The 11,924-nt window shown below is 40.6% G+C and overlaps 1 long non-coding RNA gene and 2 pseudogenes across 4 annotated transcripts; 1 reads left to right on the forward strand and 2 right to left on the reverse strand.

The window, feature by feature from the left end:
• Positions 1-2,623: 2,623 nt before the first annotated feature.
• Positions 2,624-6,756, reverse strand: LOC148729646 (uncharacterized). 2 transcript variants are annotated; one of them, XR_015988571.1, is made up of 3 exons: positions 6,572-6,756; positions 6,218-6,345; positions 2,624-3,286 (listed from the first exon to the last, which is right to left on the reverse strand). It is a non-coding gene; the product is annotated as an uncharacterized LOC148729646 (long non-coding RNA). The 2 variants fall into 2 exon arrangements; XR_015988570.1 differs by having other exon boundaries at positions 6,218-6,753.
• A 76-nt stretch (positions 6,757-6,832) lies between these two features.
• LOC148729647 (uncharacterized) lies at positions 6,833-8,929 on the forward strand (annotated as a pseudogene). Its single transcript, XR_015988569.1, has 2 exons — positions 6,833-7,447; positions 7,553-8,929. The product of XR_015988569.1 is annotated as an uncharacterized LOC148729647 (transcript).
• Positions 8,930-9,293: 364 nt separating this feature from the next.
• On the reverse strand, positions 9,294-11,144 carry LOC148729648 (uncharacterized; annotated as a pseudogene). Its single transcript, XR_015989048.1, has 2 exons — positions 11,003-11,144; positions 9,294-10,615 (listed from the first exon to the last, which is right to left on the reverse strand). The product of XR_015989048.1 is annotated as an uncharacterized LOC148729648 (transcript).
• Positions 11,145-11,924: the final 780 nt, after the last annotated feature.

Consider the following 11,924-nt stretch of genomic DNA (forward strand, 5'->3'; position numbering starts at 1 on the left):
AAAATATTTAAAAAAAAATTAACAAAAACAGAACACGAAAAAGCATGATTAATCCGACTGAATAAGTGTAGTTCATTTGCGTTGATGTTTAATAGTGCCATAATAAAAAGTTACCAAATTTTCATTGTTTTCGTGTAACGCCCCAGACTAAGGAATATCTTTTGCCTCTTAATTTCCCCATGTTCTTGTGCAATTGAGTGCCCTCGTGTGAACGCCTTAAGGGACCAGTCCCTGCTACCGGTCCCTTCGTGTAAACCCTTCAAAGACTTGTCGCCGGAACTAGTCGCACGGACTAGTCGCAGGGATTAGTCCCCTCGTGTGTGCCGACCTTAGTTTTTAGCAAGTCTGATGACAAATTTTTTCTCGGATATGAGATCGATTTCTCTGATCACTGATATGTGAATTGACACATAATTTATATACTTTCGATGTGTATTAAATGGGAAAACGTGAAATGATTGGCGAACGTTGTTTCGGCGGCTTAAACATCGACCATATGGGCCACAAATACATAACAGGAAAGTAGCTATTTATCAGTACTGTGAATACCGTCGGAAGAACAGAGATAAAAAAAGCACTTCAGCATGGGCACGCGTGTCTTTCGATTTCCTCGTTGGCACCGGACAAAGCTGTCAAGTGCATCAACTTATTTATAAGTCTCTGGTTTCCAACTACTTATTAATCCTGGCTTTTGCCAGAGTTTATCATGAGGCTTTTCGAAGTAACTCTCCCTCATAACGAGCCTCACGCCGTTAGCAACCAAAAAAAGTCTAGGTATCCAGCAGAGAATCCGTACTTTTAGTCCGCATTCTCTACTGGATACCAGTGGCTTGCTTGGGTAAAATTTTTGATCGTATTTCGCTCCTAATCTGATAGAGGCGTCAACTTTTACACAATCATGTCATCATCCTATGGCGTGAAAAGGTAATTAAAGAAGCCGTATCCGAAAAAAGTGTACATGGCCGGCGCTTAAAAATAGTGACAAGACAAAGCGCTCGCCCGGAGTGTGTTGCGGCAGTTACAGTCACGTCGAAGAAACATTTCTTAGTCAACGCTTGCGGATTTAGTTAACTTCATTAATACTGACATAGGCTGCGACGCTTATTTACTACGACATTTAACTGGCTGCCTGAGTGTTTTGTTTTCTAATCAATTTTACCAGATTTTTGTTTTCGGATCGGAAACAAAGTAAATTCCAGAACCGACGACTTTTTTTCCGCTGTGTTCGGAATCTTTGACAGCTGACGCTTGGTGCTGTAATTTTTGAGCATCCGGTTACCAGTTATTGGGAATAAACTCGGCGTATTACAACCTATAATTTCTTTTGCTGTTTAACGCAGAGTCCACAATACATGGCGGCTTTTTCTCACTGATATTTTATGTCGCATTTATAGTTTACACACTGTTCCAGTTTTTTTAAACGATATTTATGCAGTACACATAAGATTCTTTGTCACTGGCCTTCATATGACCTATATTGGTGCCGGAATCCTCTAGATAGTTGCGAGAGATTAGACATTATAGGTACGATGTGATTAACGCACTGGTGTTGAAAATCTCTTTGCGCTACCTCCTCCGCAACGATGATTAAAATCGTGAATAAACAGAGACCGGGGGTAATAATAATTGTTTTCAAATCAAGATAGATGTTGAACAAGCTGACAAAGCTTTTAAACAGACAAAGACCAACTTTCGTTTAATGACACGTAACGAACAAGTTTAAACTCCCTTGAACTTTAACAGGGTTCGTACTGTCTTGCAAGTCTGTTAATTTCAGGGCAAGTCCCCCAATGAATTTAACCAATCCTTAGAAAGTCCTTGAATTTTTATATTCTAAAAGCTTCTTGAGAGGGGTGGGACGTTGACTTTTTCCGAAAAACCAACTTTAAATACTGAGTCAAGCGCTGTGCGCTAGAGTGGTTTGGAAATTAACATAGAGCGCGGTAGATCCAGTAATGCGTTATTGACCAAGCAGGAAAACTCAAACCTGAGCCAAGCGATAAGAGCCAAGCGAGAGCTTGCCTGCAGGTTACACAAAGACAAAATGGCTGCAACGCTGGCCACCGCAGAAAACGAAAAATAAGCAAGGGTTAATAGCCAATCAGCTCACAGAATTCGCTGCATCTTGCACCGCTTGCGAAGCCAGCCATATAAAAAGGAAAGATAATACATCGGCGTAATATAACTCTTAAAGCAAGAATCTCTCCCAACATATTCATCTAAGGTAGTAAAAGTTTAAAATGTTATGAAAGCTGAAAAAGAAAGGGTTCCGGTGTCGCGCTTATTCAGAGTTACAAGTTTGAATGGCCAAGGGGTGGGCACTTATTCAAGGAAATACGGTATATCGATCACTTGAGGCTGTGCGCGTTACTTCGTGTTGTTTCATACTTTATATTATCTCATATTAACCAGTTTGTCAGGAAATCAATCGTCGTCGTGTGTTTACGCCCTACAAAAACGTCGCATCAGAGTTTCACGATCTAGCTTCGCAAAGAAATGTACCAGCAGTGTTTTGCCTTGTGTTATTTATTGAGTTTTTTTGGCAGCATTTTTTGGTTTGATGTTCTCTTCCCGTCGCGGTTTGCAGGGCGACTTTTAACAGTAAATGAAGCTGTTTTCCAAATTTTTGTCTCAAACGACTATTTATTCCTGTCGCTCTGCTGTAGATATAGGTGAAGAGCTCAAATAACAGAAAAGTTTGCGTCACAAGAATTTCTTCACATTATATATGCCAGAAAACCTCTGAATGCCAGAACTTCAGCCTGGGTGAACCAGAAAGGATAGACAATACTTTCCTATATTAACCATCAATGAAAAGCTAAGTAAGTCAAATATCTCAGAGGCGCTCAGGCATTAAACTGAATGCCAAGACTTCAGCCTGGGTGAACCAGTAAGGCCGATAGACCACACTTCCCTAGATTAACCTGTGAATGTCAAAGAAAATAAGAATGTTAGGTATCCCAGAAGCACTAAGGGATTACTGTGAATAGCAGAACTTCCGTTCAGCCTGGGTGAACCAGAAAAGATAAACAACACTTCCCCGTATTGACCATGAATGAAAAACTTAAAGTATGCTGTATATCCCAGAAGCGCTCAGGCATTACACTGAATGCCAGGACTTCAGCCTGGGTGAACCAGAAAGGATAGACAATACTTCCCTATATTAACCATCAATGAAAAGCTAAGTAAGTCAAATATCTCAGAGGCGCTCAGGCATTAAACTGAATGCCAGGACTTCAGCCTGGTGAACCAGTAAGGCCGAGAGACAACACTTCCCTTGATTAACCTGTGAATGTCAAAGAAAATAAGAATGTTAGGTATCCCAGAAGCACTAAGGGATTACTGTGAATAGCAAAACTTCCACTCAGCCTGGGTGAACCAGAAAAGATAAACAACACTTCCCCGTATTGACCATGAATGAAAAAACTTAAAGTATGTTGTATATCCCAGAAGCGCTCAGGCATTACACTGAATGCCAGGACTTCAGCCTGGGTGAACCAGAAAGGATAGACAACACTTCCCTGTATTGACCATGAATGAAAAGCTAAGTATGTTGTATATCCCAGAAGCGCTCAGGCATTACACTGAATGCCAGGACTTCAGCCTGGGTGAACCAGAAAGGATAGACAACACTTCCCTATATTGACCATGAATGAAAAGCTAAGTATGTTGTATATCCCAGAAGCGCTCAGGCATTACACTGAATGCCAGGACTTCAATATGGGTGGACCAGAAAGGATAGACAACACTTCCCTATATTGACAATGAATGAAAAGCTAAGTATGTTATATATCCCAGAAGCGCTCAGGCATTACTCTGAATGCCAGGACTTCAGCCTGGGTGAACCAGAAAGGATAGACAACACTTCCCTATATTGACCATGAATGAAAAGCTAAGTATGTTGTATATCCCAGAAGCGCTCAGGCATTACACTGAATGCCAGGACTTCAGCCTGGGTGAACCAGAAAGGATAGACAACACTTCCCTATATTGACCATGAATGAAAAGCTAAGTATGTTGTATATCCCAGAAGCGCTCAGGCATTACACTGAATGCCAGGACTTCAATATGGGTGGACCAGAAAGGATAGACAACACTTCCCTATATTGACAATGAATGAAAAGCTAAGTATGTTATATATCCCAGAAGCGCTCAGGCATTACTCTGAATGCCAGGACTTCAGCCTGGGTGAACCAGAAAGGATAGACAACACTTCCCTATATTGACCATGAATAAAAAGCTCAGTATGTTGTATATCCCAGAAGTGCTCAGGGATTACACTGAATGCCAGGACTTCAGCCTGGGTGAACCAGAAAGGATAGACAACACTTCCCTATATTGACCATGAATGAAAAGCTATGTAAGTTATATATCCCAGAAGCGCTCAGGCATTACACTGAATGCCAGGACTTCAGCCTGGGTGGACCAGAAAGGATAGACAACACTTCCCTATATTGACCATGAATGAAAAGCTATGTATGTTGTATATCCCAGAAGCACTCAGGCATTACACTGAATGCCAGGACTTCAGCCTGGGTGGACCAGAAAGGATAGACAACACTTCCCTATATTGACAATGAATGAAAACCTAAGTATGTTATATATCCCAGAAGCACTCAGGCATTACTCTGAATGCCAGGACTTCAGCCTGGGTGAACCAGAAAGGATAGACAACACTTCCCTATATTGACCATGAATAAAAAGCTCAGTATGTTGTATATCCCAGAAGTGCTCAGGCATTACACTGAATGCCAGGACTTCAGCCTGGGTGAACCAGAAAGGATAGACAACACTTCCCTATAATGACCAGGAATGAAAAGCTATGTGAAACTTTGTTATATATCCCAGAAGTGCTCAGGCATTACAGTCAATGCCAGGACTTCAGCCTGGGTGAACCAGAAAGGATAGACAACACTTCCCTATATTGACCATGAATGAAAAACTATTTAAGTTATATATCCCAGAAGCGCTCAGGCATTACACTGAATGCCAGGACTTCAGCCTGGGTGGACCAGAAAGGATAGACAACACTTCCCTATATTGACCATGAAAGAAAAGCTATGTATGTTGTATATCCCAGAAGCACTCAGGCATTACACTGAATGCCAGGACTTCAGCCTGGGTGGACCAGAAAGGATAGACAACACTTCCCTATATTGACCATGAATGAAATGCTATGTAAGTTATATATCCCAGAAGCACTCAGGCATTACACTGAATGCCAGGACTTCAGCCTGGGTGGACCAGAAAGGATACACAACACTTCCCTATATTGACCATGAATGAAAAGCTAAGTATGTTGTATATCCCAGAAGCACTCAGGCATTTTTCTGAATGCCAGGACTTCAGCCTGGGTGGACCAGAAAGGATAGACAACACTTCCCTATATTGACCATGAATGAAAAGCTATGTAAGTTATATATCCCAGAAGCACTCAGGCATTACACTGAATGCCAGGACTTCAGCCTGGGTGGACCAGAAAGGATACACAACACTTCCCTATATTGACCATGAATGAAAAGCTAAGTATGTTGTATATCCCAGAAGCACTCAGGCATTTTTCTGAATGCCAGGACTTCAGCCTGGGTAAACCAGAAAGGATAGACAACACTTCCCTATATTGATCATGAATAAAAAGTTCAGTATGTTGTATATCCCAGAAGCGCTCAGGCATTACACTGAATGCCAGGACTTCAGCCTGGGTGAACCAGAAAGGATAGACAACACTTCCCTATATTGACCATGAATGAAAAGCTAAGTATGTTGTATATCCCAGAAGCGCTCAGGCATTACACTGAATGCCAGGACTTCAGCCTGGGTGAACCAGAAAGGATAGACAACACTTCCCTATATTGACCATGAATGAAAAGCTATGTATGTTATATATCCCAGGCATTACACTGAATGCGGGGACTTCAGCCTGGGTGAACCAGAAAGGATAGACAACACTTCCCAATATTGACCATGAATGAAAAGCTAAGTATGTTATAAATCCCAGAAGTGCTCTGGTATTACTCTGAATGCCTGGACTTCAGCCTGTGTGAACCAGAAAGGATAGACAACACTTCCCTATATTGACCATGAATGAAAAGGAAGCTCTCACTAATTGATTATAAATAAATTGCATAACAAATACCAGTAGGCTGAATATGTCTTGTGTTATTGTATAATTCCACTATGATGCATGTCATTTAGCATTGCAGGTATATTAACCTACCTTAATAACTTTGCAGAATACACAGCACTCTGTGTCCAATCCTTGCTTGCAAAGTTCATTGATATATTTTTTGGCATCACCAGCTCTTTGCTTGAGCAGCATTATCAGTGTTTTGTAATCAAGAGTAACTGTCATGAAAAAAGACAAGAAGATAACAAGAAGTTGAAGTTAAAATAGCTACACCAAAGATCTCAAATGTTATACTTTCCCAGATATTTTCTAACACTGCCAAGCATAAAATGGATTCAATAATTACTATCACGTAGCTAGACATGTAACATAAAAACATTGCAAAAATAAAAAATAATAAGATAAAAAAAATATAAAGAGTCAAGATTGGCACACACAAATAACCTGGAAATTTAACTTTAAAGCATCTTCCATTAACTACTATTCCAGTTTTCTCAATGGCATCCCTCTGGCGATTTAAATCTTTTATCGTAGAAAAATAGAAATGAAATAAATTATAATACTGTCAAGACCCTATCAAGGAAACAAACCCGAAATTTCTCCTAAAGTAGCCATAAAAAGTGATCATAGCTAGAAGATACGTATGATGCACGATCCTCGCAGTAGATAGCGCTATTTAAGCAATAGCGAAATTCAGACCTGAAAAAAATCAGGCCTGTACGGGACTCGAACCACTGACCTCTGCGATACTAGTGCAGCGCTCTAACCAATTGAGCTAACAAGCCAAATGAGAGCAGGCCGTTAAGTTGATTCGTAATGAACCCGTGAAAGTGATAAATGAGATAGAATAAATATATGAAAATCATATATTTTGAACTGCGGTATTTGATACGTATGATGCACGATCCTCGCAGTAGATAGCGCTATTTAAGCAATAGCGAAATTCAGACCTGAAAAAAATCAGGCCTGTACGGGACTCGAACCACTGACCTCTGCGATACTAGTGCAGCGCTCTAACCAATTGAGCTAACAAGCCAACTGAGAGCAGGTCGTTAAGTTGATTCGTAATAGAGTCCTTAAGCGGTGACGTCACGTTTCCATGGTGCTAAAAATCTCAGTTCCAAACAAGCGCCCATTCGATTCAAAATGGCGACATTATCCATCGCTTCGCTTTTTTCTTTCTTCTCAGAAGAAAAGAAATCTATAAAAAAGGGGGAAAACCACTTTAAGTCAGATCACATTCAAGCATTCACTTACCAGCAGGGTGTTTTACGAGGAGAAGTACACGCAAGCATGAAACAAAAGGTTTATAAAGTGACGGTGAGTTGTTATTCTTTGCATCATCGATCTTTTACTAGTAGCATCTTGCCGAAAAAACCGTTTCTATTTGCCGAACTAAATGCCATTAATCTTGACATCTTGCAGATTTATTTGGATGAAGAACATGAAATAAAATCAACCGAGTGTGAATGTCCAAGAGGCGTGTTTAAATGCAGTCACGCAGCAGCCCTCTTTATTCACGGTATTCACAAACTGAGCCGAACCGACGTCGAATGCCAGTGGCGGAAACGAAAGTCAAATACATCACTTTCAACTCAAGCGGTCACAGAAATGTTCCTCCCGCCTAAAAGGTATTCTGCTCTGTCGAGAAAGCCTACACAAGCTGACCGTTGCGCGTTGTACGAAGACCTGAAGGAATATGGGCGGTTTACGGGGCTCTGCTGGCTAATCAGCCCTGAGCCACCTATTGCTAACCAGCTTCCTTTTCCAACCATAGAAGAAATTATTTTCTCTGACGAGTTTCTTCAAGCCACTGGGCGTCAGCAGCAGCTGGACTGTTTGGTTCGCCTTTCCAGATTACAAGAAACGGACATTTTAAGGGTTAGCGAATTAACTGCTGGCCAGCGAGACAACCCGGCCTGGTTTTTGGCGAGAAGGGGCCGCCTTACAGCCAGTAACTCGGCTCTGTCCTAAAGGCAAAGAGGATCACTCCTTCACTTATTAAACGTCTTCTCGGGGAGTACGACCTATCAAGGGTAAAGGCAGTGCAATGGGGAGTAAATAATGAAGAGGAAGCCGTCAAAGCATTCACCCTGAAAACAGGGTTGGCAGTGAAAGGAACTGGAATCTGGTTTCATTCATCTGGAATTCTTGGTGCATCTCCAGATGGTATCATTGATGAAGGAACTGTTCTTGAGGTGAAGTGTCCGTACACGGAACGGAACCTAACAGTAGCAGAGGCAGTGGAGTCAGCAACATTTTGCCTTGGAAAATGTAGAAGTGGACAGGGCTACGCCTTGAAAAAAGACCATGTTTATTGGCACCAGGTCCAGGGAGAAATGTACTTCTCACGTAGGAGGTTTTGTTATTTTGTGGTATGGACCACAAAGGATATAGCTATTGTAAAAATAGAAAGAGATGAAGAATGGGTGGCAAACATTCCTGTCTTGACCTAATTCTATTTTGATAATATATTCCCTAGAATAGTGGAAGGAGAATTGTAATTTGCTAATTATGGTCTAGCTCTCTTCCTTTATCCTTTGAATGCCAAATGTCAAGATTAAGTTTTAGACTGTTTTTGTTGCCCAAATGAACACGAGGGCGTGATTTTCTCTAGTAGTGAAATAAAAAAAGGCTTGTTAATGAACGATTTGTTTTAAAAAATAATGATACTCGTCGGTTTTCAGTCCTCAAATTGACCTACCACTACTAGTTTGGTGTGAGGGAGTTGTGGTAACAGGCTATACATATATTTGCATTTTTATTAATAAACACAAGGATAACATGGTATTATTTAAAAGACATGGAAAAATTGTACATCATTTAATGTTGTTTTCCTGGGGGGAAGGGAAACTCCCATATAAAAGTGATGGGATGCTCATGGGAAATGTTCAGAAAGACCCCTTAAGGGTAACTGTGGGCAGTACTTGCTTTTATTTTTATCCCCAAAAAGACATCCATTGTAAAACATATGTCAAAACTTCTTTTAACTTCTGTTCTCCTAAACATGATGAAAGAATTCTCGCAGTGATCTAATTTGACACCCTATGTACACCCAGGCTGTACCAGATGATAAATATTGTAATCCCTAGGAGGTAAAATCATCCCTTTACTGTTACTATTAGAATGCCCCCACCCCTCTAGCTGTATTTTCTTCTAAGTAAGCCTCAGTCTACAAATTATTTTATTTCTATTTGAACAACAATAATTATTAAAAAACTGTCCAATGTAGTCTTCAAGCATAAAACTACTCAAAAACCATATCTTCACATCCCTCTTTGATGAGAGGAAATTGCAAATTTACAAGTGCTGCACATAACTGAAACAAAATGTCAGCATAGCAGCGCAAATACGAAGGAATGAAGCCTAAAATTTTTGAAGTCTTTCAGCCTAGCATTGGCTCTTTCGACATGAATCCGTGCTTTAGCTATGGCTTTTGTTTTCTTGACCTCACTCTCTGTGAAAGTTCCATTATTCAGAAAAGGTGGGATATTGACACAGACACCATGTGGTACAACATCCTGGATAAGGAAACCCTTGTCCGCCAGAATCATATCTCCAGCTGTCAAGTGATTAAGGAGTCCAGACTGTTGCACAATGGCCTTGTCTGAAATAGAACCTGGATACAGCCGACTGACATAAGTAATGACTCCATTTGGTGCAACACCAACTATTACCTTAAAGGAATTCATTCCTCTGTATGATGAATAGGTCGCATTTTGCTGACTCATCAATCCCGGTGCAGCAACCTCAATATCTGTGCAGTCTATAACAATCCGACAGGATTCAAATTGCCTGAAAGAGGAGGGTGCAGAGATCTTGTTTTTTTCCCGGGATGGAATCGACGTCATTAGGTCATCAAACAAAATTTCATGCAAAACATGAGTGAATGTTATAACAATGTTAGAAATTGTGGCCACACTACAATGAAACAATTGGGCTAGGTGAAGCTGTGTGTAGTTCTGTCGTACTTTCATTAAAGTGATAAAAATTTGATCCTCAAAATTGATGGATTCTACCTTCCATCCAGCAAAATAGTTCACGCTATCTTTAAATCTAAGAGCATGCTTTACAACAATATTAAAGACTTCTTTGGTTGGAAGACCTGTCTCCATTCGTACTACATCTCCCTCAAGCGCAGACACAGTGTACTTGTTCCTCTTATACTGGACAGTTTGGTTAAGTTCCTTTAGCTCCCTGTTGGCAAAGTCAAGCTCTGCTTCCAGGATAATCTCCTGTGTTGTTTGCAGGTTTTCTTCTGTGTCAGCTACTAATGGCTGTTCATTTTTTCGGGCAAATTCTATCATCTGTGAAAGAGACTCTACCTTTGATTCAGTATTCTTTATTTTCTTCGGCGGTGGACCCCTTTGTTCAGTAAATAACTTATGCTTATTGCGTTCAAACACTTCAGGACCATTGGCTTTCTGACCATTCCTAAAATGGCAGCTACATACTCTTGAGTACTTGCTGGGCTCTCGATCTTCTCTTCTGTTAATAACAAAACACCCGATTTAGTGATTCTGTTGTCAACAACATAGCCGTTCCACAACCAGCGAAGGCAAAATCGCGAAGCGACGCGAAACATTTCGTGAATCGATCAAGCACGTTACATAGCAGATCTACATTGGTTTTAAATGTATCTAAATTCCAAAAACACGATGAAGCACTCAGATTTAAGGTTTTGGCTACGGAAAATACAAAGCGACCGTTAAAAAGACAACTAGCTGAAGCTTCTATAATTCAGTATTCGATGATTCTCCCTCATGTCCTGATGTCAACTCTTCACCTGAATAGAGTCCGTAAATCTCACTTAAAATCACGTAATTCATCAAATTCTCACCGATTAAGGAATTCTTTTTGAATATCAGTTCATACCTTATGAGTCGAATCCATCTCTTGTACTCGTCGTTCTGCTTTGTAGCGCTTGGAAAAGCAAAGAACTTGCAAGTGTTGCCCTCCGACGAATGGCCACATGTAGGAGCAAAACAGTAAACCATTTTTCCCGTTTGACCCGCGTCCTTTACACTTCTTAAACACAAGTTGATCCCTTGGATGACCCTTTAACCTTTCCTGTTTTTTTTTTACTGTCTTTTGTGGGATTACACTGGATAATTAAAGCTTTAGACATTCAAAACAAAGGAAGCGTGTCCAAAGCGCTCGCATAAGATATTTTGTTTAGAACTGCATTTTTTAGCGCCATGGTAACGTGACGTCACACTTAAGGACTCAATGAACCCGTGAAAGTGATAAATGAGATAGAATAAATATATGAAAATCATATATTTTGAACTGCGGTATTTGATACGTATGATGCACGATCCTCGCAGTAGATAGCGCTATTTAAGCAATAGCGAAATTCAGACCTGAAAAAAATCAGGCCTGTACGGGACTCGAACCACTGACCTCTGCGATACTAGTGCAGCGCTCTAACCAATTGAGCTAACAAGCCAACTGAGAGCAGGCCGTTAAGTTGATTCGTAATGAGCCCGTGAAAGTGATAAATGAGATAGAATAAATATATGAAAATCATATATTTTGAACTGCGGTATTTGATACGTATGATGCACGATCCTCGCAGTAGATAGCGCTATTTAAGCAATAGCGAAATTCAGACCTGAAAAAAATCAGGCCTGTACGGGACTCGAACCACTGACCTCTGCGATACTAGTGCAGCGCTCTAACCAATTGAGCTAACAAGCCAACTGAGAGCAGGCCGTTAAGTTGATTCGTAATGAACCCGTGAAAGTGATAAATGAGATAGAATAAATATATCAAATACCGCAGTTCAAATAGAATA

This window comes from Stylophora pistillata, chromosome 6 (genome assembly GCF_964205215.1).
Source record: "Stylophora pistillata chromosome 6, jaStyPist1.2, whole genome shotgun sequence".
Taxonomy (NCBI): Eukaryota; Metazoa; Cnidaria; class Anthozoa; order Scleractinia; family Pocilloporidae; genus Stylophora; species Stylophora pistillata.